This window comes from Trichoplusia ni, chromosome 25 (genome assembly GCF_003590095.1).
Source record: "Trichoplusia ni isolate ovarian cell line Hi5 chromosome 25, tn1, whole genome shotgun sequence".
NCBI classification, from domain to species: domain Eukaryota; kingdom Metazoa; phylum Arthropoda; class Insecta; order Lepidoptera; family Noctuidae; genus Trichoplusia; species Trichoplusia ni.
In genome coordinates this window covers 916,840-942,811 of record NC_039502.1, presented here as the reverse complement: position 1 = coordinate 942,811, position 25,972 = coordinate 916,840, and the positions used below count along the sequence as shown (strand labels likewise).

Sequence of the window (25,972 nt, the reverse complement as noted above, 5' to 3'; positions counted from 1 at the left end):
AGAATTGCTCTTGCATACAGAGGAAATGAGGTCTAAAATGTATGTCTCTATACTATATTCCATTTCACAATGACAGCGTGATATCCAAAAGCGACATTTTGATATACGTCTATTATGCTCTGCCAATTGACTGTCAGAAAATCTCTACTTCGCTCTCAAAAAGAGGAAGAAAAAGTAATTATTAACTTTCTACGACTATTTACTACAAATATATTTTGTTTGCATTTGTTTAACCGCACAAAAAGTCGAGTTTTCTACGGTTAGTGTCGGCGGTTCGGGGGATATCCCCATGAGGTCACTGCGCTATTTTTAAAGGGTTGGTGGCGCCTGCCTTGTCGATAAACAGCTAGGGTTGTCAACCATTTTCTGAATTTGTATTTAAATAACAAGATAGGTATGAATTGCTAGACACATTTCTGATCATAGACATATTTTTTTGGGAATGAGTTCTAACTATCATTGTGTCGGTTGCTGTTTGCATTAGTCAATGTTCCGACGTTATTTTTCTTAGGTATCTTTTATGAGAAACACATAGCGGTCTAAATTGTCTAATCTAGGACTAATCGGATTCAAAAGATACTCGTAAGCTGACTGCGAAGATAATCTAATTCACGTCATGTAGGATAGCACGTGCTTGGGGAAATCCTAACAAAATTTCGGCGATTTTAATAACCGTTAGTGAATTTAATGTGGTGTAATGTGTTAAAAGTATTTGAATTTGTGTCAGTCATTATATTCTCAGAGTCAGTTGTAAGGATATTGCTGGGGTACCTATTTCCTTTTGTTTAAAATGTAGTGACGAACAAATTAAAATAACTCTTAATTGCGACTAATAGCTGAACGCTCCAGTTTTTCGAAATATCTTTTTTAGTAAAATTTCATGATCTATATAGATATATAGGTATAGGTGCCTACTAATAAACAGCCTCTCAATTATACCCAAACATTATTAAAAATAAGTTATAGCCCTGTGAACAAAATGGGATTATCGCGACAACAACACGCGAACATTTGCGGTTTGCGTGAAAATAAAGCTTTGCGCATACTTGGTATCGATACTACAAGCCTTTAACTGCAAATTGATAAACGTTTTTCATGATTATAAATGGGCAAAACGGGCTGACAACCTAATCAGTAAGAATGTGTCTGAATGCTGGTAATAGATAGACTTTTTCGTGAAATCTGGGCTATGGGTTTAAGTAGTAGATATACCAAGATTAATTACCGACAACGGTAAGTGAACGTTCTTTACTATGTGACGTCATTCACTAAGAGAAGAAGATTCATTTCTTAATACAGGAACAAGCAGCCTTATATTTGGCCCTTTACTCGTATTTATATTTCCATACCAAAAATTAAGAAAAGTGGAATCCCGCTTACTCTGGATCCGCTGCCTGTGCAATTGGCAATTTATCTGTATAATATTCTTCAGTTTGTGATCAGGCTACATCAGTGACAGTGTTTGTATTGTACTTAACTTCTATTTCTTTATTCTACCTATACGAAGCCCTCAAAACTTAACAGTTTTTTTAATAAGGCATAATAAATGACGTACAAATCGCGTACGAAATCATTTGTTTTTCACAACTACGGCGAACTGGCCATCAGTCACGTACACACTTAATTATATTAATTAATAACATTGAGCTGACAACTTGTTAGTATGAAATTAGTTTTTATATCTTATAATATCCATTACCACGTGTATTAAAAAAGCGACTAAAAGCAAAGTGAAAAATTCAAGCACAGGAAAGTGTCGTCTAGGTGTCAGGTGCCTTGGTCATGACTCAATGTAAGGGAAATATAGACTGAAATAGTCATTTTAGAACAAACATTTTTACAAACCTAATTTGGTGTCTCTCGTAATTTCATATGTAATCGTTTAGGTTGGGAAGAATACAGTCAGAGTCTAAATACATGTTATGAAAATCTGAAAACTCATGAAAATAGTTTTGATTATTCTTTTATGCATTTAGTTTTAATTTGCTGTTTCATGATTATTTTTCACTGTGAATATTCAAAAGGAAACAGTTAGTCGTTTTTGCTTTAAAGAGATAGGTATATTTTTTCAGATAGTCATATAATTTCGACATCAAAAATGATTCAAGTATTCAGAACTTAAACGGTATGTTTTAGACATCATTGTGAACACGCGTTTAGGAGTCGATCATAACATGTCAGTGGTCTTAATAAGCGATATTCGGAGCTCTGGGAAAGTCCAGGTTATAATCCAAATAACATAATATGTGGTTGACTTTTTATTTTGGGCTAAAGTGAGCATGCTTGGGTTTTTCATGATTTTAATTAGGATTTAAATTAGCAATGCTATTTTAGGGTCTGTTTAGAGATTTATTATATTGTTGAAGATTAAAATAATAACTTCAGTTTGCGTTTTAAAAGACTACCTATTCGTCTTAAAATGATTGAAATCAAAGTAATGCCACGTCTTTACGAATTGCACTTAATTAATAAATAGTGAACACGTACTTTAAATCTCTCTTGAATGCTTGATTTATTTCTACAATTCAAAAAGCTTAGGCTTGACTTTGGCTTGATTTTGGCATTCTAACTGACTCACTACCAGGCGGTTTCTTTTTAGATCGGTTCAAAGAATACCTAAATCTCGCTAATAAACATGCTACCAAGTTCACCACGTGTATGTGTGTACTCATAGTACAAAACTAGGAATCAGTTCGGTTATTTCGGTAGTTAACCTGCAGTGTATCACTACAGACACGCGTGTAAAGTAATGAGTATTTACCGAACACCACGTGCGTTTTGCGGTCAGCTGATGCCTTATCTATAGACGTTGTATATCTGATGCAAGGCTGTTCTACGAATATTTTGAGCGCAATCTTCTGGAGTCGACTGTTATTTTGGGAATATATGATCGTCTGATTTCTTTTCCTGCCGCGTGTTCATCATAATTTTATCATAATGTATATCGCCTAACGTGTCTACCACGTGTATGTATTGATATACATTTGAGCAAATGCGACTCGACTAGGAAGCAGGGATTTGCTGAAATTCAAATAACATTATGATCACGCAATCGTCCATTAAAACGTAAAAGGGATTGATCGTGAAAAAAAAACAATATTTACCTACAACAAGCGGAATCGAAACAAACAAAGACGCGATTCGAAATAAGTTTGTAACTCATAAATAATAAGTAAAAACGGGGAAACAATCAAATCCCAGCATCAAATCAGTCATATGATTCTGTACTACGAAAGCGAGAATCTGATGACGTCACTCCGTCAATACATTTAACACTCACATATTTAAATTACTAATACTGTTTAGAATTCCTTCCCGAAACGGAACGGATAACGGAAACTTATTATAAAGCTAGCCTCAGGCGTCAGTCCTTCCATCCTTCCGTCCTTCCGGCCAACCGTTCCCGAATAAACTATACATAATTATGTTAAGGCTTAAATTCACTTCCACATTTCCGATTAAATTTGGAAAGGATTCGTCTAAATGGCGCATTTCCTAAAAAAATTTATACAGGATTAGGGATTTCAAAATGGCTGCTTTACGAACTAATAAGCAGGTTTAGGTAGTAGGTTCTATTCGATGAAATAAGAAAATATATTAATAATTATAAATAAATAAATAAATAAATAAATATTCCACAACTTTCACACAACGCCGTCTAGTCTCAAACTAAGCAGAGCTTGTATTATGAGTACTAGACAACTGATAAACATACTTATATATTTCTAAATACATACATAATATAGATAAATTACACCCAGACACAGAACAAATGATCGTGCTCATCACACATTCATTTGTCCTGGGTGGGAATCGAACCCACGACCTCCGGTATAGCAGTCAGGGTCACTAACCACTAGACCAACAGGCCAGTTAAATTATGTGGATTAAATGTATTTCCCCACGTTTTTATAAACTCACTCTTGTTTTAACAGTATTTTTTAATTTTATAAATTATTATTAGATACTAAAACATAGTAAGAGTTGTGTGAACGGAACCTCAAAATCTTTAAAGCCTCAAGCTTAACTTATTTACATACATTTAACACAGTTTACTTTAGACTTCAATAGTTAAGCCTCGCAAAACACATTGACTTCCTCTGGGATAATACCTACATGTAACTTATTTCAATATAATTATGACGTACTCACTAAACAAATATTTCATCAAATAAAACTTGTAATTTTCGAGAAGTGCGATAACTCTTGTTAAACGAATCAATATTGTTTAACTCTATGGTGAAATACCTCCATATCTAATAATAGGTGTATTCACATAAAGCAGATATTGGCTCATTTTTGCATTTTTTTTGTGCTATCCCCAAGAACCAATTTTCGTGTGATGAGCACGATAACTGTTCTAGTGACTAGTATTAGTACTATTACTCCTAATATAATACTTGCTTCGTTTGAGACTAGATGCAAATGAAATGAAATGGTGATGTGTGACTTTATTATGTACTAGCCGTAGCCCGCGAGTCCGCCCGCGTAAAACGTCCCCGTAACCGTCGCTCTAAAACAGAATCTTATTTTTTTAATTCTTAACTAAGTTAGTTCTTGTTCAATCATATTCCTTCCCTTCAGTTTCATGACGATCGAATAATTATTTAAAAGTGAGTAAAAGCCTAACAAACAAACTTACATTCACATTTATAATATCACATGTAAGGATGACACAAACTTCACTACATCAAAATCGAGATAAACAAGACATGGACGAGCGTTTAATTTCCTCATTTGTTCTTAACATATTAAACGTCTGATTCTGTGAAATTACAACAGATCTCAGGTAGCTCCTCAGCTTCTCCAAATTCAAACTGTTTCATAGAAATCGAACGCCGAGATTCACTGAACGCATTCCAAACATCGCCAATGTTTAGTGATGGTCTTACAAATTAACCGAGTTAATAATTTAGTATCTGAATTTCGCAAGATTTCCTTCCATGACTCACGTACAAGTTACGTGTTAAAAATGAATGTATGTATTTTCAAATATGACTGGACAATAGGCTAATAAGTCAGTGGCATTTGACCCTAGCACCTCACGGATTTCACTTTAAATAATTTCTGAAGATTCTATTCAGGTTTCTCGAAAATCAAACGATGTGAGATTTCTTCTTCATTTATTCTGTGCATAACACTATAGAATATAGTGCTACACTAAGATGAATCATACGAAAGTCAATGATGGGAACTTGCAAAAAGGAAATATACTGCAGATTTCAAGTGTTGAAGAAGGTAATAATTAAAGATGATCATGACGAACAAAAGGTTTCGTTGGAAAAGTCCTTTGCCTTGGTTTGTCCCGAATTTCATAATATTTTCAAAATTTGAGTCACTCTTTCATACATTAAGCTTGTCGAAGTCTAGTTTATAAACTAGAACAGCTATAATTAATTGAGAGTGGTTATTTACGCCGGAAGACTCTACAAGTAAGTGCGTCACATTTTGGGAGTTTTCAAAATTCCTACTGTATTTAAAATATAATGATGCTACCATAATACCAGTTTCCTTTAGAATTATTTTTGAATATACAGAAAAATAAACCAAACTACCCAAATGGACCTTCCTCATCTTGCCTTTTACATATTTATAATTATGTCTGTTATTTTTTTTCTCTAAGACAGTATCGAGACATGTTAGAGTTATTCCATGAGAAACATCTTTCGGCTCAGGAAATGATCTCTTAATCACGATCGACAAAAACACAGGAAGGTCACGTTTTAAAATTATAACAAGCTTTAAAATCGCCTGGTTTCCTGCTAATGACTGATCAACCGCTTACTATGAGCACTTGAAACAGGGCCATTGTAAATGTTAAAGCGAGACACCGCTATAAAATGTATAGCGCCTTCTCTCTTTCACATTACATCAGATCTGCTTTAACAGTTTATGTTACAGGTACTGGGAACATTCCGGTGAATTCACTTTTTGTTTGAATATTTATAACTACGTGGATTATTGTATCGACTCGTTTGCACCGTAGGGTGAGAAGATGACGAGTGACATGAGAATGTGCTGTTGAGGAAAATATTCCTTATATTTGGGGACGTCCAGTTACCCCTTATTTAATGACGAATCCACAGTTAAGTTTTAGTTTAAAAATAGACTATAGGCAATTTTTTTGCAATTTTTTCACAGTCCTTAACCCTTTTTTTGTTTGCGGAAAGGCTTAAACACAGACTTTACGAATCAATGGCGAATGATAGATGAATGATGGACGTCAATACACCGCGTGAATCAGCCTAGAATTATTAAATGTTGTTACGCAATTGTAGTAAATTATCTTGACGGGAAACTTAATTTTCCCTAGTGTGTGTATTTTCTAGCTAATTCCTCATTTAGCCTATTTTTATCAACTGTAAAATCGAAAGTTTCAGACTTTTTTTTGAACTAAGCTAGGTTCTATATTTACTGTATTTTCATATCATAAAGTCAGATTAAATTTTTAGATGTAATAATTTAAGTACATCTAAGTATATAAAATAAGTAAAATTTTGATCCAGGGGACTAATTAAATACAGATTTTAAATCTATAAAAGTCAACATGTTGGACTCCTTGGTGCAAAAATACTATTCCAATTTTAAAGCAATTATTTTTCAATAATATCACTTTGTGGCTTAACGGTGATTTGTAAACCTCGTTGCAAGCAAAAAGGTTTTTATTATAAAATCGTCAGTGAATATACTGTTTATACAAAAATACTTGCGCCATATAAGGGAGTAATGACGGTAATTTAATCGTAATTAGCTGATAGGTAAATGGCATAAGTCATGGCAGTTCATGTCGGTCCATACATGCGAGATATTTCCATGCGTATTGTCCTTATACGTGGCAGTCGGTGTCTGTGGATTGAGTGTTGAAATGATTGACAAGGCGAACTGTATAGCAGTGATATGTAAAGGGGATTTTTTCATCAAACTTGGTAGAGGAATAATATTTAAAGGCAAACTATATTACAAAAAATACATCTTTTCTAACCTCTTCTCCTAAATTAAATCTAATTCTATTATTCGGGTTCCAAAGTTCTATTCTTATAATGTTTAAATTCTGAAATGTCAGCAAGACGTTAAGTAAAATTAAAGGTTCTAATAGATATTTATTAGCGTCTAAGTATTGTATTTTTTTTTCAAACAAAAGCTGCCTGTTTTACTTTAAACTGGTAGGATGTGCAGACTCATTCTTTGGCGCCATGAGTCCGTCCATTCATAAGTGACCTAACTCTACCCGACGCTACGTCACAACTCGGCGACACGAGAGTGACGTCATGCGTCCACAGAAGCAGCGGATTGTTAGAGGCGTATTGAAAGATGAAATTGGTCTATTCACTGGCTATTGGACCTTAATTATTCACTATTTAATTGGCACGTTCGCTGTTCTTCTTTCTACATAATTACTAGCTGGCCCAGCCAACGTTGTTTTGTCATGGTGCTAAAAAACATTACATAAATTGAACGAAAGAAAAATCACTGAGGGACATGAAATGCTGTCCGATTTTTAGACTCACCTAAAATGGAAACAAAAATTCATGAAAATTGGTCAAGCCGTTTCGGAGAAGTATAACTACAAACACCGCGAATCGAGTTTTTTATTTATGTTTGAGGGAAGGCTCGATATAATTCCGTCAGAGGATTTTGGCCAACCATGAAGATGGTAATTGAACTTCGGTGTTTTTACAACCTCATTATCTAATTTACGCGAAACAAATACAGATTCCCATATCAATAAAACAACAAAAAGACAAGCAAATTCAGATTCATGTATCCCTGAAATATAAAATGTATTCCAGGGATCGAAACAAACATTAAACAATTGTATTTACCCATAAGCAATGATTTACATTCACCGAACCAATATCGTAAATACTGGTAAATACCTATATAATATACAGGTGTAGTATTGCATTCATTAAAGTAATAAAAACGGAAATATCCACTTCCTAGTATAAGACGGAAAAGTTTTGGTTAAAGCAAAGTTTCAAGATATGACTCAGACTAAAAGCTGATTTAGACGACAATGCAATATTTGCAATACATTGCCGGCGATGTATTATCAGTTATGAAACTTAAGCTGCACAACTACGCAATGTACTGCAATACATACGATATCTACTCCATCGTTTAATACAGGTCTTATCATAATTGTCTCGATTGTATACCTATAATTCTGGGTGGAAAACTCCTTAAGTTGCAAATTGCAGTGCGTTTTTTCTCTTCACTGGAATTATATTGTGATGTTCTACATGTGTTAGTCATTTAGCAAACTTTCCATATCTACATTATGCCAATTAAAAAAATGGAAGGGTTTTTAAGCAGTATCACGTGTATCGTAAGACTAAGGTTATTTAGAAGGTTGGTAACAACGTTATTCGAAACTGCACCTTGTGGAATTAGACTTTAGCCTGACATTTCTAAACAGTCTTGGCGATAGGTTTATGTGGCTTTTAAAATGAGTTTGGGTTTTAAATTTTTCGCATCGTTTAGGTTTTTGATAATGTCCGTTAAATAGATGTATATTACCAATCTATCCATTTTTTCCTAATTACAGTTTCAATTTTAAGTAGTTTTTTGTATATTTTTTAGGCAAGAGGGCACAGTCAATTTTACTTAGCAATATCATAGAAAAGAATACACACCTTCCAATGTCTAGGAAGGACAATGCTCTATGAAACGAATGACGTGACTTTTCAGTTCAATACATTGAAGTGATTCGTCAGAGTTGACGTTCAGGGAAAGGTAACTTGTCAACAGACGCTGGTTATCTTAAATCCATCTAGTTTTATTAGTAGGGATTTTTATGACGTCACTCAAAGTCATTTATTTTCGAGCCTCTAATTTCTAAGCAAATAAGACTTTTATGACGTAACGACAGTGTTATAAATATAATACGGCAAATAAATAAGATAACTTGCCCAATTCACACGTTTTTCGTGTATTTTGAATTTCATCATTGTATTCGAAATCATGCAATGATTAACTTTAAAAGTGCTAAAATGAAAAACGAATACGTATTGTGTATATACACTATACGTGTATTGTGTATAGAGCTCTTGTTAGTTCACGTTTTAACAATTTTGATTGGTAATTCAGCTTTTGTAATAGGGATTTGTTAAACGTGTGTATATTACAGCTGTATCATTCACAGAAACAAGGCTGCACCCAAGATCGAAACGTCAACAATTATGAATCGATTTTTTTTATAGAGTACAGCTGGGAAAGTGCCTTACCCTTTTTTAAGAATCGTTAGATAGCTTTGCAATTATATTTTTTTGAGATTTTTAACCATTATGAAATCAATATATTAACTCAAGCACTGAACCCCACGTAAAGTTCTTCATTTGATCTAGCTGGACACTTATAGTCTCCCAAAATCGATTTTCCTTTAAGGTACCAACTAATTTGGTCTGATTACGCAAATAGTCAAATTAACGATGACCTCAGGGAGTAACAACGGTGCCACTGTAATGTAACAACGTCAGTAAGATTCTGTACAGATTAAGATATTTATTTTAATGTCAATTACGACTTTAACAACGTGCGAAGTCAATTTACGACAACAAATAAAGCTGTTTATAGGCACCGGTTATAGTCTTTAGATACTGATGAAGTCATTACCATCGTATTTGGGACACTTGAAATAAATTAGGCAGTAAAAATTGTAACGAATTAACGGACTGCGTTGCCTTTCAAGGGAAAGGACACCAGAATTTACCTTCTAGATTATTGATTCTCACTCTCGTTTCATAGAATAAAAATATACAATACATTTATTGAGAGGTGATTATGGTACCTAGTAACGTAGGCATAGAATTCTTTTTATATCAGGAAAAAGGGAAATTAATGTTATTTTACTCTATTCAACTAGAATACCAGAGTGATGATAATTATTGCATCGGTAAGCGTATTGAACCATCGCGCTATAAAAAGAACTTATGACATTTAATGTTTTATCTGATAGACTGAAATAAGACTTATAGTTTTGTCGGAATTGATGCAGCAACAGGGGATTATAGAGCAACAGCGAAGCTGCGTTTCTACTAGATCCGACCGTTACATTCGTCCTCCGTCATAAACGAATATTAAAAATATTCTACTTCTTCTTCTTCTTTGGAATGTGTTATATCCTATTTGCTAGATACAATATATTAAAATACATATTTGATGTCTTAAATGAATTAATAAATATTTTAACATTCGGTATGTGTCTATTTATCTGAGTTTTACTAAATAAAGCTTATGAAAACGGCGACTAAAAATAACTATCTGGTTAAAAGTATTTACTTCCTAGGAACGATTTTTCTAAACAAACACACAATTACACATCCTAGATAGATAGAGTTATTAAATAAAGTCTCAAAATTTCCATAGTTCGAAGACCTTTACCGACAAACGTGTTATGAAACCTCTTTGTTATATATTCTTATCGCTATGATAAATACATTTCCTTGTTTCATATTTAGTAGTTAGGAGGAAATTTAATTTTATCATTCATGATAATTTGGAAATAAGTTACCTGTAAAATTGGGCATATTTATCGTTACAATTTTACAACTGAATCTAATATATAAAATTCCCGTGTCACGATGTTAGTTACCGTACTCCTCCGAAACGGTTCGACCGATTCTTATGAAATTTTGTATACATATTGGATAGGTCTGAGAATAGAACAACATCTATTTTTCATACCCTTAAGTGATGAGGGTTGCTCACACTAAAAAAATATTTTTTTTTGGCGATTTTTTTTGTTTTTATTTTTTTATAATGTGGCACTATCAATACATACACCTAGAAATAATTTATTAGGCAAAACAACGTTTGACGGGTCAGCTAGTAATTCTATAATTATAACTTATTGGATTGATAACAATTGGATTTTGTTTTTTGACGAATTAATTTATTGGTATTCCCAAAGTGTGGACTTGATATATTTTTTTTTTATATTCTGCCCTACATATACTATCTATCCGTACTTCTTTTTATTAACACTATCATTGCATTTCATCATTTTACGAAGACTTGTGACATGTATTATGTCTAGTCACTTCAAGCCAAAGTCGTTTTTATTAACTATATCTATTGTCATATCGCTTGTGCGTGTTACACGTAGAAATCGTAAAAACTGCGACTCATAATGATTGTTCGTTAACCAGAAGATGTTGCGTATTTTTTTGCAATTCTTATTTGAAGTAGGACAAAATTAGTTTATGAACGGAAATCGCCATTGGCGATTAACCGGCAACTTTTTTTTTAAGTGATCCTTTGAAAAAACTCGTTACAATTCCATTCATTAAAAATCGTCAAAATCTTTTCAGTATTATTTTACAATTAAAGTCAATCTCGTATATCTTATTAACCTGCATTGCACAAGTGCATGATTCATTCCATTATTTTAGTAATAAAAAGCTCTAAAATATTTGCGGTTTTTCTTGTGTACTGTGTGACGTTGGCGACCCTGGCGAGTGTCAGTTTCCGGGGTGGCCGTCACGGCCAGACTACACCCGTTCAAAGTCATGGACAGTGATTTGGCAGTGGTAAGAAAGAGAAAGACAAGATTAAAGAGGAGAAAAGATATTAGTCGGTGTAAGAATTGTAAAATATGTTTCAGACAGTTATCTGTGCTTTTAGGAGAGCACGGGTTGGGTTTTATATTTTCATGTTTGTAAGTTAGAAACCCTAAAGCAAAAAAAGTAAAAAAGTTGATTCATACATGGCACATCTGGACGGGTGTGTCCTTCGACGTTTAAAGGAAATGTATAGTATCTTCCAACATGTAAAACTGTTAAGAGATTTTTCTTAAAAAGAGCCTCGATTAAGGATTGTAATTATTTAATTACATATTAAAACAGTTGCTGGAATTTAGATCTGCAACTATGTGCATAATAATTCAATCTCTGAAACCTTAGTTCACATAAATACTTAGACCTTTGTTTAGTCCTAGCTACCGCATTAGGTTAAGTAAACTGTAATGGTAGATTAGTGTGATAATTAAATAAATAAATAAATTATGAAACGTACATTTGCTCGTCGTTTATGGATTGCATCATCAAGGTGGTTACTACAAATATATTTGGATGTCTTGGGTTACCTTTGCGTTTTAAACTGATCAAGATTGGAAATTATTGAATTAAATGACCAATCTTAATACCATTACCTAAGTCTCATAAGTTTACTTAGTCGTATATTTCAGACTTGTCTGCTTACCGTCTCCATACAACATACTATCTCTACTTTTTATCGATATTTATTTCACCGTTTTAAGGTAACTTTATTATATTAGTCACATGTGCTTGCGTCACGAAGACAAACAAACTAATCTCGGAGACGTAACATCTTTTATCAGATTACAACAGATCTTGTTTATTAAACATAAATATTTTGGAAGTTAGTGTTCCGATTCCGTATGTAATGAGAATTTCTGACTGTTGTAGGAAATAGTATAGATGTGACAAATAGTCTGTTTAACTAAAATAGCTTCTTGAAGATCATGCATAATCAGTTTGCAGGCAAAATTAATGACAACGGTTTTTGTAAGTATGAAGCATTTTTAGGTTTAATCAATCAATCAATCTTTTATTTGTAAACAAAGGGTACATTAAGTCTTAAATATAATAAAAAAAGTTACTTAAAACTTAGCGGCTTTTTACAGGCATTTTAAATTCACTTTTTTCACTGGTCTCGGGAGAAAGCTTGGGCGAAGGCTTCGACTGCTTCTAGTGACAATAAAATTTTCGAAAACTACAAAAAAAGCAGATAAAATTTAATTTAAGTAAAATTTAATTTCACTAATAAAAAGTCACTAAATAAATGATGCTGTTTATCATAAACCCATACTCAAGCTGTATTAAACAATCAATTGATTGTCACCTGATAAAACTACACTAATTGGGATCGTATTGAAAGCCTCAAGTCAAAACCACGTGACTCGTACAAGAGAAATGTAATTGCCGTGAACTATTCCGTACTCAGAAACTGGTTATTTTTTATTATTGCCGTTTAATATAAAAAATAAAAATGATTGATTATGTAGAATTATTTGATTAAAAAACTCAATTCTTCATGACTGCTGCGCTTGATTTTTAGTAATATTTTTTGGTTGCGGTTTTTTTTCTGAGTTAATAATAGGTAAAAGTCCCTGTAACAGAAATGCATATCCTTCTATTTCATTCTTTAGGCACTTTTTGTTTAAGCATCTCACGAGTCCTCGTCAATACGATATAAAAACGGCATTGGCCCGTAATTTTCTCAAATAATGGAAACGAAAATTTTCCATTATTTTAATTTTAAAACTTATCTACCACTGGTCACTCGTGTATTTATCAAACAAATCGTTTGATAAATAAAACAAGACGGACACAGAACAAGCGAAAAGATATTAAATGACACTCCGAAGGCTATTGCTATCGTTTATCAGAAACGTTGACATACATAATCTTTCACAATCATGATATTGAATTGAATTTGCCTTTCCCCCAAAATTTAGACTAATTTTGGATTGATTTTCATTAACATTGGGTTACATTTACCAACTTCCTAGAAAACTTCTGTCGATCGCGAAAAATAAAAAATGAAAAGGGAGCAACTTCTGTAAGTCATAATATGCTTTATAGTTTGGTAGTAAGTATTACGACAATTTAAGAGTTTTAACTGTTTATTCGTTTCTATGTTATAGTAGAATAGTCTTTAAACAGGACAGTATCATAGAACTTACGTAATTTTATTTAATAGTTTCAGCATACTTTAAGATCATACAGAGTTCTTCATCACTTCGTCGTTATCACTAATTTATTTCAGACGATTTGAATCTTGAATAATATTTAAAAGAGATGATTGTATTATGGACCTACTTGGCTACATAAGTGATACATGTGGTGCATAATCGTTATTTCCTGTATACCTACTTCTTACACATTAACAAAACAAATGCAGTATTCGTTTTTGGTCATCATTCTCACAAGTCATCATCCGCCTAGCCTTTATACCAAATTATGTTGGGGTTGGCTTCCAATCTAACCAGATGTATCTTAGTACTAGCACTGTTTTATCAGGACTGACTGTACGTTTGATCTCCTCAACCCAGTTACCTGGCCAACACACCTCTTTGTAAGACTGGTTGTTAGATTTCTAGCTTCTGTCTACCAAACCACTAAACTATTTTTTGAAAACTGATTTATTAAGAGATTACAACAAAAAATCTTTGGAGTATACTAAAATACGAGATTTAAGTTGCATGGTAATTAAACTATTTGTGTCAATATTTTTCACACTTTCGTTGAGCGGGGGCCGGGCATTCTGAAACGCATAAAGCTTTGCCAAAGGCTCGCGAGGCGGTTAACATTCAGCCATACAACATACACACATACATCGTCACGTAGGCACTCGTCTGATTGAAGAATGCAGACGCCTTGCGCATCATCGTACTTAATTACTCAACTACTCACTGTTGCACGCGGTTTTGCTTGCAAGAATTAAATTAAAACTTTTGTGTATTGTCTATAATTAACAAACGGTCGTTTTTACTATTTAAGTGATTATTTATTGTGACGTATATACCACCAACTTTGAAGTAATCTTTAAAATAAGAGATATTTCTCTCATTGGCAAAGATAACCATAATATTTATTCCCCATTACAGACAGGCTTAACAATTTATATTTAATTAAAAATACAGCTAAAAACATAAACTTCTGCTAAATGAAACTTTAGTGAGAGGGTCATAAAACTTAAATTTATCTTCATTTTAATTGTTTAAAATATGAAATCGACGTACAAACACAAACCCCGTCTCGCAGCTATAGGCAGGCAAACAATGGGAGTCATGTACTCGTGTAATTCAGCCGGTGTCAGTCGCGCCGAGCGAAGAGCTTTGCTACCACGCCTCCCGAACGGCTTGACTGTTGCAGTCGCGAAACAAACTGTCTGTACCAATATATTCCAAATATTACTTGGGTAAGTGTTATTATCTTGCTAAGTTTTTTCCCTAGCGTTTAGGTCCTTCACGTGTAATGTTGGCTAAATTTAGTGTATTTAAAAATAGAAGTGTTAGAATTTGATTGAAGTATATTTTATTTATCAGTATGCAAACTCCTTTTTTGTATATTTTTTTTTAATTTGTTGGAGCGAAGGATAAGATTTTGTGCCAATATTGTTTTATTTGACTTGACGTAACTTTGCATGAGATATAAGCTACAGGATGCTTTCATTTCTTTTTTTAAGATAAGGTTTAACTTTTTTTATTGTCGCATAGTATAACAGAAGTAGGATGTTTTGAATAATGAAATTTTAAATTCGATTTGTTTTATATGAAATCACAAATTATTAACAAATATACGAATTGATTTTATTTCCCCTACTTTTACGAGACGATGTGTATGTACAAGTGACTACCTAAAACTGAACTGTGCTACACCGTAGAAACTTCGGAACTGTAATAAAAATGTATCGCGTGCGAGCCCTAAAGGCTTGGTGTGACGTAGCGAGCGGGCTCGTCGGCTCGGCCAATCACAGCGGTGAGTGATCCATAAAAACGTCAAGCGTGAAGCGTAAAGACCAAACGAGTATCGTACGCGAGGCAGAACGCACGCCCGTCGTCCCCGAGACGCGCCACATTCGTTCGCTCTATATATCTTACGCTCGCTTTCGGTCAGTGTTGTGAACATTATTCGCATTTCGGATATAAAGTGAGTAAAACAAAAGAAACAATATTTCCCGCATTTATTTTTCGTTTTAATCGTGGGTGTCCAGTTGGAACCGGTGCGTAATCGGAGGCTGGATTGGTACAAGTGATATTAACTTAGTTCCAAGTAAGCGATCAGTTTTTTATACTGTATTTGATGTTGTTTGCAAACAAAAGTTTTGTTTGGGTTCCAAGTGGACATTCATCGGTAATAAAAGAAATGCTGATCTTTCTTTTTATGTTTTGCATACTATTTATTTATTGCTAAGTATTTGACGTATTTTTGCAACTTCACATTCTCAATACTTTCCCATAAAAACGCAAAATGAAAATACTAACTTCCTACATTAAAGTTTAAATATATTATTTATGATCAAGAACATATTTTGAAATCACTGTTTTATTACAGTGTGTCTCTGCAAAGAGTTCAATGCAAAAAGGCTCGTGTACGTGACAATATGTTTGAGAAACGCTGACTTACTTTTGCGCTGACGACAGATCCGTCATAGATTCGGCTTAAAATTATCAACATTCCATGTCAACAATCATATAACAATCTTTATCACTTATATAAATATTATCAAGAATATCTAACCTCTTATGATTTTGGTACTAATCATCCCATCATTCGGAAAACCAACATAACAAAAAAAGTATTTAAGTTTTTTTTAATGGTTTTCAAATCATACCTTGTTCTTTATTTGTCATCTTCGTTGTATACGTAACAAACACAAACGTACATAAAACCTCTTTAAGCAACTCACAAATCCGGCTGCAAATAGTTAAAGTAAATATTTAAAGGACGTGTCACACTCGAACGCATTCGCGAATCAAAACCTAATCTTATACATTGTTGCTATTGATAAAAACGTGTCAATTTTATCTCGTTATCTGATACGTAGATGTAAATTACTCTGACGGTTCGCCACTTGAGGGATAAGCGATATACGAGGCTTACCCGTGCGTTAAGCAAACGAAACTAAGTAAATAATAAAAACGAAAGTCTCTGTTTACTCAAACATTGCTCACTTCCAATTTAAATAGACGTAGAATTGTTTACTAAGTCATAATAGTAATCTAAATCACATGACTTTTTTTGTAATTACCGAAACGTGATAATGTGTGGAGGCCTTAACAATTTCTTACGTTCTCTTTTTATGGTTTATTCTATTTTTAGATTATTACATCGCGTTATAATGACAATAGTTGGCGGCACAGGTTGTTGCATTGCTCGCGTAATCTAACATTTATCCCAAAACGAATCTTCATTTCACAAAGATTGAACTCATACAATTTCCCACGTTGCGACAATTCTTTTTAAAAGAATAATAAGCTCTACTTTTGTATGAATACCAGTTTAGAGAAGGACAGCAGAGTAATATCTAGAATAGCTATTAATCAAAATTCGTAATACATTCTAGGCTAACCAGTCACCGCTGCGGAGGCAGAAAACATAAATATTATAACATTGACGTGCGATTGATCGATTCCATTGAATATACGATATTGTATCAACTATTTATCATTATGTAATGTTCTCTACAATGTCTCAGATACAGTTTTTTGTAACAAGTTTGTATAAGGTATTACGAGCATAGTAATATTTAGAATTTTAAGATTTTCTTTATTTCAACCCATTTTAATTATTTGCATTGTAGCTAATTTATTCCACTCTTTTGTAGAGGCCTTAGGCAAGATGTTATCCAGAGAATGACTCCTAAATTTATCATCCTTTTTATAACTAAATACGGATTACAGCATCTTCCCTTCTTGCGTTATTATTAGACCTACATTTTTTGTAGTCATTAGAAAGGCTAGTCCAGAGATAACGTAAACGTAACAGTTATTGCGTCATCCACGTTCATCACTATCTGTATGCATCTAATGCACGCTGCGTTTTATTGTGATACCAAAACATTAATTCAAGTATACATTTCTGAAAACAAATTAACCACGCAATTTGTATAATAGAGGAATGAGCTTGAAAATGGTATAGCCTATCGAGAGTAAAGGAATGAAAGAATGAAAGAAAATCGTAAGAAAAAATTAATTATTTTCTTACGAGTTAAAAACGTTTGCATGATAAATTGTTAATGAACTAACGGTTCGCTGTTTGCCGTTTCTTATATTGAAAATTATCGTAAAAGCATAAGAACTTATATTTTTAAAGCACATACACACAGTTCAAATATATTGAAATTTAGTTTCAGCTATTTTTATAACCGCTGGTAGTAAACCTGTGTGCACAAACCTCACATAAAACGGAGGAGAGACACTAAAACTACAAATAAAATAAACAAAGCCTTTAACATCAATAAAATGATACCTGCCTGGATGTTTACTGAAGACCTAAGAATGTTATTTATAAATTCTCCATAAAATTACATAGATGTTTCAGAATATTAAAAGTAAAAATGTATCCATCAATTTTTAAAGCAGTTACTTAAAAATCAAACTGAATGAAATAAATATATAGGTATCTATTTCACTTTATATAGCCATTCCCTTAAAAAAAAAACTACTTTTCTATTTGATAGTACAAAAAAAAACGAAGTGCTTGGATAAACCTTTTTACGGTGAGCGTAAACTTCTTGTGCCTATTAGGACGATGTAATTTACTTACTGAAAAACGCTAAACAAGACAAGTACAAACCCTGGTATACAAATTGATTATACATTATTTCAATAAACGTGCTACATAAGCCAACCTGTTGACCGACGTTAAAACGTCAGTGGACGATAAAATAAACGATAGTCAACGATACGGGGTGTTCCGAAGATACTTCAAAACACATAAATACGGACAATGTTACGACTCCTTGACTATAGTCCAAGAGCTCCGAGATTTATAACCATGCTTTACCGCGACGAGTTTAGCTTCGTACAAATGTATGGGAAAATGTCTTAGAGATTACTAGTTTTTTTGACGATAGATTACAATTTTAGTTAAATTTATGTGTTTCAATGATTAAAAAAATAAATACGCAAAAAACAGCCTAAGTACGAGAAAAGTTTTTGCAGCAAAAAATTCAGTTACGATTATTCTAGCATGCAAAGCATCTGCAATTTTACTTTAAATTATTTTTAAAAATCATAATAAAATCTTCAATTAAACGAGAAACTTAAAAACAAAAATAAAATCAACCAGAAAACAAACATGCTCAGAAAGCCAACAAAAATTACAAAATTATGACCTAAGGAATATTATTCCGCGTCGTAATACAAAAGACATCAACGCACTCGGACCCTCGCGCTTGCCTTCCCAGAACTTCTCTTATCGCAAGGCGACCCCTAGCGGGCAACAAGCGCAACTAAACGTATTGCATTAGATAATCTGCTAAATTACAAACGTACTGTTTATATTACGACTTGTGCAATTCTCATCACTTAGGATATTGTAGAGTTGGAATTTAAAATTTAAAAAACGTCATTTTTTTTTCGATGAATCTTTTACTTTAATCTAATGTTATCAAAAGTGGGTGTGCTATTTTAGTCTCAGCCATTGGGTTTTTCGTAGTAACATGGAAAGGCAATTGTTACGCGCGTGTCATTCATTAGCACAATTGTTAATTAATTGATTTAAAATTGCGGTATTGTAATTATGCATCTATTTTTAAATTGTGATTCATCTTTTAAGTTATTTTTAATTACTTTTTAAAAAGTGAGTTAGTTGTTTATTGAGGTGAGAAACGTGCTTCAAGAACATAACTTATTGGAACATTAAGTAACTTAAACCAAAGATCAGTGCAATAGAAATCACAATTTCTTAAAGAACATTCAAGAAATTAATTCCTAAGGTTATAAAGACACCGAGCTTGGCCATTTGACACGAATCCTTTTCTAATTAATATGTTAAACATCGTATAATTTCACAGGTGCACACATTTCACATCGTATCAGATTTCAATAAAACATCAAAATCTAATTTAATTAGCTAATTAGTCTAAAAGGTTATTTAAATAATTATTGCACAGGTGTAGAATATTAATTCCGTATTACAATTTGCATAAAGATTGGATGTTATTTACCATGTTATCTACAGTTTGGTATTAATTACCATTGCTTTATTTTGAATACACAATGCACCTTTTTGCATGAAGTAGTTAGATGATATTGGCTAGCATCAGCATGGCTACTTGATAATTTGAGTCGCAATGTACCATATTTTGTTCCCCTCTTTGCCAGTTTTGCTTAACTTCCAATCAAAAATTAGCCTCATCAATACCGAACACTTGCTAGCGAAAAGATCAATAAAACAAAACAGCATCAAAACAATAACTCTTGTGAACAAGGCTAGACTCACAATCAAATCGTAAATCGAATGAGAGAAACTAGCACAGTACATTTCACAGATGACATTTGCAATAGAAATATAGAGTTCAAAGAAAAGAGAAAAATGCGTTAAATATATTTATTCATTTGTTTTTGGGCAGTTGGAGGTATATTTTTTTCATAGTCTTTGTCTTGGTGTAGCTCTATCTCTCTCTAGAACGAATGTTGAAGTTTCGATAAAGAGACACCGTTCTACACCGTAGTGCTTTGCATCCACCACTTCAATAACGTTTTGGTAAGACGATGAGGAACGAACACAATTATCGCCTTGACCACCAAGGAATATATCCCTTTTCCATTTATCTCCTGTGTTTGATGCACACAACATTGTTTAAGTATACTCAATTGCGGAAGATCTCTACAGAACTGATATACTTAGATAAACACTATTGCGCTGTGTGTGTCACGCTTTTTAATTGAATTGTATTTTTCTTAAATGAGAAGTTAAGTCAAAGGTTGCTTGGAATACTGAGAAATAGATTTCAAACAATACGATCTTAACGACGGATGTTTAAATAAGACACGTGTTATAACAATGCTACGGGTGAAGAACTTATAAATGTAGAGAACAGAAATAAAATAAATCACTTTTCGTTCTAAAAACTTATTTTCACACATTACTGATGGCAGAGTTGTATAATATTATGATTCTTTTTAAACAGTTAACTCAGGACTGGGTTGTGGTATAAATTTGAACTGCTTGTTTAAACCTGCCCTTTCAAAGTGCATAAATTTCGTCTTTTCACTGCAGACTCCAGCGGAACCCAAAACCTCATCCAACGACCCATTTAACGTTAAATAAACGAGTCAATATTTTATTTAAATTAATTTGGAGTTAAACATTATTTATATTATTGTTGTAATATTTGAATATGGCCGAACACCTGGGTGTAACGCGATACGCCCGTCGGCGCCGGCTGACCATAAATCCACCATTAATTTGACCATTAAGAAGATGTTTTTTTGAATATCGGATGTCTTTGGAACGGTCCTTCAGGTACGATTCAAGTTCCGAAAAGGTTGTATACATAAGCTTCTCGGCTGTTACCTAATTTCAAAATACACCTCCACCACCACCAGTCTTTGATTATTTCGGTTCAATTTTCCTTCATTAAGAAAGGTTTTTATTTTCAATAAATATTCTTAACTATCCTACCCGTATTCCATTAAGGCTTTAGTTTTTGGGTTAAAAATACCTGTAGCTTTCTCTTATTAAGTGTCTTTCTAAATTTGGATAACTTTGAAAACCGCATCATCGAATTCAGAGATTTCCCGTTCGAAGTTATCAGTTTAGATCAAAATCTTTTTCTGCATTTTATCATAGTTTTCAATCCTCTTACTTCCAAAAGTACAAAGCAAACTCAAGCCTGTAGCTGGTGATTGTGTTAAGTATTAGCAACGTAAACTTACACCGGTACACCGCGGCTATGCTTATACGATTACGCGGAAGCGTGCGGTATGTCGCGCGGCATTAGCGATGACACTTGACCTATCCAACGCATGAGCCTGCAGATCTAGGTTTTTCTATTAACAATTGGTATTCCATGAATCACTTGACAGCTAGTGTTATGTAATAACGTCGGTTAATTAGTGTTTGTCAACATAAATGGAAAACTGGTTGAGTTCAATTATATGATATTTAATTACAACTTGCATTACCTATGTTTTTTTTTCACTTAGCTTGATGAAAAACTTTCTGAATTAATACAGTCACCTCTTCAGGACCTGAAAGAGAATATAAAAAGTATAATTATGAAAATACAAGTCTCAATTCAGTTTAATTACAGCTCTACCGTGGACGATATTCTAACAAAACTCTACAATTTCAAAAACTGAAACTTTCTCGAAACTATTCCTTATCCATTCAAATTTAAAAATAAAAAACCCGTTGTTATTGGTTATTTTCTTCACGGTAATCCTCGGACGGTATCGGGCGCGCTCGTGTGCGCTCGGACGCCTTCGGAGCAGGCGCAGGCGACGCCGTCAAGTCTCGCTCAGCTTGCTACTTGCAAACCAGATCTTGTTAAGTCACATTTTATTTAATAATCCCATTTTGATTTAGCTTACTTTTATAATAAATTAGATTTCCTTGGGTTATTTTTGTAGAGTCTATTATATTAGTATTATGATTTTGGATAAACCCCTACCTGACCTGCCTGTATTTTAACTTCTGTTGCGGAAAGTCATTAACAGCGGTTGCGTTGCCTGTTAATTCCTGTATTTCTTTTCAAACTGTTTTTGTTAGAATGCTTGAAGGCTACAGTATAACAGTTACAGTTTTCTTTCATCTTACGTCATTAACGACCGTATAGGGTTTCTGAGTAATCTCTAATCTGGTTCCAACTCTACATGGAATTTGAGCTGTACATTTTTTAAATACCAACTTCAATTAAAGTAATAAAATACAATTTAAAATAATGTCCACAAAATTAAGAAATAGAAATATCAGCGACAGTTCGAGGCAAGACTTTCTCAAGCCAGTGCCAACGTTCATATCTCAATGTAGAGACTTTTATACAGACTACATATAAATGAGGTTGGCTCCATACATGTTTATTACATTTATATTAAGATAAGTGCATTTAGTTGTAACCTGAGCCACAGGCTCGTGCAATTTTGAACTCAATACTATAAGTTATAAGGTTCTCAATTAAGTGTTCCTTTAGTATGCAGAATTTTGTGTACCAATGTCATGAATATAGTGAAATAATGTGTTTGTGTGCCAGTTGTCTGCAATTCAAGAGAAGTTCTTTTCTATGCAGTGCCGAGAAATTATATTTATTGCCCGTATATATCCTTAAGAATATTTTATTGAAGGACAAATACTAGTATTTATTTACGAAAGCCTGGCTCTGATCAGAGTTAAATCATGCTAGCAATAGATTAACCATCACGATAAAGTATTTTGCCTAATAAAATAAGCCAAATAAAGTTGTTAACTCAAAAATCTGTCACTCTACATTATTAAACAATCCAATTAGTATTATTTAAACCATTCCAAGAATATCTTTATAATATTCTAGCTCCAATCTTGCCCTTCAAGCTAATTCAAAAGGGGGCTAAGCAGTCACAGAATCTTGATTGCCAGCAATTAACACAGGCAGAGTGAAAGGAGGTGCATATCTGTAATTAGATCTCCGATGTTGTTTTCCTTGAAAACTTGAGTCTGACTAATGTTATGTCAAATGGCAATCTTATCGGTTCGTGAGTTATGAATATTTTCTCGTCTAGTCTTAAATGAGAGATAGAAATGATAGCTGATATGGTGATTCAAGGGTTTCTTTTTCTATGGAAAATTTGTTTTTTTTCCAATAACGGAAATGATGTTTTGAAATGACAATTGATTAAAGTTGTTGCAGGTAAATATTTATTCGAGATATTTTCTACTGGATGTAATAATGTGACTACTCTAGTTAGTCACTTGAACCTCAGAATGCTTTGAAAACATATAATAATAAAGTTTAAAATATGTTTTTCTATGTGTGTGAAAACATAAAAAAGCATATAGATACAGAATTAAAGGTTTTAAAGACACATAAACGACAAAAATAAACGCATTCGTGTAAGCATAATCGTAAAGTTAAGTTACCACACCATATAAATTCAATAAAATGATAAAACTACTATTAAAATAATTTTAGAGAGTCGTTTATAACATTACCTCGTAGAGCTTAACCGAAATAGAAATAATAGTGAATAAAGCTATATCTTGTGGTGACTTTGCGGTTTGAACCAAATGCAGGCGAAGTATCAATGTGACTTTTCCAAAGTAATTTCCTAATTATTCTAAGGTAAAACTGACAAAATTCGAAATATTGGAATTTAAAATCGATAAACTGCAGTGAGAGATGGGTGGTGATCAATGCTCAAAACTTCCTAAGCGGGAAGAAGCCTGAATCACAATATAGTGGCAATTCATTGTAGATGAAGATATTTACAAGGCGTCCTGTAAAGAGGATCCCTTTAACAAAAACAACAAACAATTATTACTGTTTAAAAACAAGGTCTTAGCAGTTCACTCGGTCAAAGTTAATCGAAGTGATCTGTTTTAATTAAGATCAATAAACTCGTCATTGATTGTTTGTATCCTAACCATTATGATATCGTCATGCTATTTGTAATAAATCGAAACTTTGTATATGATTCATATTGATATACTTATACTAAATAATAATTCAAATGAATAGCAATTGTGAAACATGGCTCTACTTTTATACTTTATTACTGTTGAAAAAATCCGGGGTTGATCCAAAAGCCGTTATCATTTCGTCGAGACCCAAAGTTTTTAAAACTCTTCGGTTACTTGAAAAGAAGTGAACACCATGAACAAATAACGATTATCAGTGCATTTACTTGTAGTTTCTGCTACTCCTCAAGGAAAACCAACGGTAACCAGAATTCTGCAAGATCAGGGGCAAATTTCGAAGCCAGCGTAGTGTTGCAACGCGGGCGTTGGCGCGTCGCAATACGTGCATCGGATTGCAACTTGTACCGTAGAAGGCGTCATCTTGTCTCCGTGTGTCCTCGCCTTATGCACACACACATGCGCGTAGCTAGGGACGTGATATACACGTGTAATTTTGCTTTGAGTTTTGATGCAACCTTTTTTCTAATACGTTTTTTTTATTATCTATCATTGACTTAAAAAGAAAGCTGATTGCAATTTCGTCGTTGAGTAGTTTTCTTTTTTTTTAATTGTGTCATCTAACGTATTCGGTATTCAATTTAGGACATTCAACATTTAATTCAAACTTCAGTGCAAGAAAAAACTTTAAAAAACATAGTTTTATCGATTTTATCCAGAAATATAATGTAAATTTATAAATACATACCAATAAAAGTTATAACATGATTTGTTACTGCGTTCCAGTCTGTTTCCACCTTCGTTCCGACATGTTTGCAAATCATTTGTGTAACCTTCTTCAGCTGTGTCGTCTATTTACGATTCGCAAACATATTATGTCATTCGAATATGTCTGTGAGTGACTGAAAAGAGGTTTGTTTTGTAAACAAGTGTGACCTTTCAAACCTTGATACCTCGGTTAAAATTATTTGCAGTCAAAGGGTCTTCTCGTCCTCAATTTTTGTACTAACGAAATTACCCATATTTCTAATACAATACCTGTTTAAGAAAACCATTAATTTTAACTTTCGTGTCTGCATTAATCTCTAATAAATAATTCCATGACATACCAACTTAAAAAAAAATTGGTTAAACCACCAACATATTTTAACAAACTTATATTATATTAATGTAATTAATGTAAAAGATCCCACCATTCCAAACGCGCCCTTGCTTGCGCAGGCGCTCGTTGCCATCGAGTCTGCCGCAGTCACGCACACATTGACACGCGTCGCTGTGAAACCCGATACACGCACACACGCAACCAGGGAAAATCAGTGGAGTGCACAGCTCTAAACTAAGTCGCTTTATGTGATGTTAAAACCTTTTCCTTGAGTTTATTATTACATACATTTATATTGCTATCATCGTTTCGTATGTCTGAAATTCTGAGTCGTAAGGAGTTCGCTTGCAAGAAGGATTTATTTACCGATATAATAGTGGGAAAGGTGCGTGGTCGAGATTCTGGGTTTTGGATGCGGTTGAGGTCATATTTGGTCACTGTTTAATGTAGAATTGAAGAATGAACGTCACGTCACATTGTCATGTGTATTGGATGTAACAATCTATGATAAGAGTATGGAATTATGTATGATATAGTCAGTCTATATCCCTAACTATATGCACTATGGCCTATGATTTAAGGTAAAATTTTAGATGCTAAAAGGTTCCTTCTGAAATTGACAAGTATTTCAGGATTATTTTATGGTTTATAAACACCATGTTTGGTAACATATTTGAACTAAAATTCATCCGAATTGGAACTTGCGAACGTGACTTAGTAACAAACATGCAAATTCCGATCCACTTCAGGCAACGTCTAATGATCAATTCATAACATTATA

At 33.4% G+C, this 25,972-nt stretch overlaps 1 protein-coding gene across 8 annotated transcripts in view; it reads left to right on the top strand.

Annotated features, from left to right (window-relative positions):
- LOC113505354 (CHH-like protein) overlaps positions 1–25,972 on the top strand; it is a 68,975-nt gene that overhangs the window by 19,647 nt on the left and 23,356 nt on the right. The window contains exon 1 of one of the 8 annotated variants that reach the window (XM_026888004.1): positions 11,989–14,946. The exons of 5 other annotated variants lie outside the window; for them this stretch is intronic. The gene's annotated coding sequence lies outside the window, so the exon portion shown is untranslated. 2 more of the 8 variants (XM_026888001.1, XM_026888006.1) reach the window with 2 other exon arrangements.